Here is a 1,959-nt window from a genome sequence, read left to right as displayed (position 1 = left end):
CTTAGCCGCCTGTTTTTTTCAGGCCTATTTTACCCCAATTCTCTCCTCCCTCCACTGGCTTCCAGTTCACTCTATGATAGACAGTTTGCTTTTAAAGTCATAAACCAACTCGCTCCATGTGTCTGAACTTTTAACTGTTCGCCACGACAATCAGCATGTCCCCTGATTTTCCCTCCTGGGTTGGGGAACCAGAGATTCGATGCAATACTGACCAAGGAGTCTAAATCTCAGCTAGAGCACATCTACTCACACAGGCCTTTCACTCCAGGCAGTTCACCTTTGTTTGTTTTGTGTGTGTGTGGTTTTTTTTTAAAGGCTCTATCTTAGATAAAAATAGGCACCAGCACCCATCACGACCCTGCTAGGGACAAGCGTGACGCTAAATCGATGGATGGATGGATGCAAAAGGAAAAAATGGAAATATAAATGTGTCATTTTTGCTTAAATTAAGCAGGTGAGATACTTTGCCAATGGAACAAGACAATTTACATTTAGAATATATAATAATAATTGCTTTGTCTTATTTCAAGTGCATTTTATCTGATTATCCTATTTTAGGAGTAAAAATACTCTTTCCATTGGCAGATCATCTTATTAGGGTTACATACACTCAATTTAACATTTTTTTTACTTATTTCTAGATGGTTTTTGCAGCGTGGTTCAATCTTTCATCTTCAGTTTTAACTTTTATTTTCTATAAATGTTTATGTTTTATATATTTTGTCTCAGGATCTTGTAAAGCACTTTGTGAACCCTGAGGATCCTTGAAAAGTCCTACAGAAATAAACTTTGATTCTGGCATCTTTATGAGGACACGCTTTGGTATAAACTTGTCTGCATTCTTCTGCTCGCAGGATCTTGGCTCAGAGGGAAAATTGTTGCCTAATTCAAATACTTTTGTCTACCACTATGAAATATTTTGTTTCCTTTCAGAGTATCTAGCTACATGCACATGTCTCAACACGACAAGGAGTTTTTTGTCCAGATGAAGTTTGAAAAGTCATAAACAGACGTTAGATTTGATCCAAAGTTCGTAAACATCAACCTTAAAGATGATGGTTACTTAGCAACTTATTATGCATAATTAACCCGAGTAAACATATGGAAGCCCTGAAAGGCAAGAGAAATGAAAAACATCAACGGCCATTTTTTTTTTTTATTGTTCTTGTAATACTTTGTTTTGCCACTAGAGGCGCTGAAGTAATGAGACAGACAGTCGCTGTCGGCTGTATTCTTCAACCAGTCAGAGAGGCCTGATTTCCAAGAATCACTGTCCCAAATAAAAAAAAAAATTTGATTTGAAAAATAAAATAAGATACAAACAAGGAACAAAAACTGTGCGTTCATTGGCTGTTGGAATGTGCTTATCATATCAACCTTGTATTTTTATGAACAATAGAGAATTATTTGCAGGGATGATCCAGCTACGGAAGCCGGGACTTATTTTTTTCTGTGCCTTCTCGAGAAAACGACTTAACTATCTTGTTCTCACAGTTAAACCATTAATTGTTTTCTGGAGATTATGAGATAATTAACCAGCCTCATTCGTTGATGAATGAATGAGTCTGGATTCCCAGTCCATCCATGCCTGCAGGGCCCGTTGTTGTGCAGTCGCAGTATGCTCAAATCATTTTTTGCTTCCTTTTTCTTTTCACTCATTGTCAGGTCGTGGTGGATGATTGGATTGCATGGAATACAATAGAAACAAATCTGTTTGTAATGAAAATCTTTAATCTTGACTCATTTTGCGGGCTAAAGGCCTGGTTATCCTCCCGCAGCAGTGTGTCGCAGTGAGCGTGTCGCAGATGTTTTTGATTTATTTCCAATATTGAAGCGCGGTCTGCGCTGTTATTCCACGCCACAACGCCAGAGGGCCAATCAGGAACTAGCTGTGGGTCTAGATTAGAGGCTGACATTTTTTCGGGAATCCCACGGGTCACGGGATTCCCGTGGGATTCC

This window comes from Cyprinodon variegatus, unplaced genomic scaffold (assembly GCF_000732505.1).
Source record: "Cyprinodon variegatus isolate N-32 unplaced genomic scaffold, C_variegatus-1.0 Scaffold1704, whole genome shotgun sequence".
NCBI lineage: Eukaryota > Metazoa > Chordata > Actinopteri > Cyprinodontiformes > Cyprinodontidae > Cyprinodon > Cyprinodon variegatus.
The sequence above is the reverse complement of the archived record's forward strand: the minus strand, read 5'-3'. Positions refer to the sequence as shown.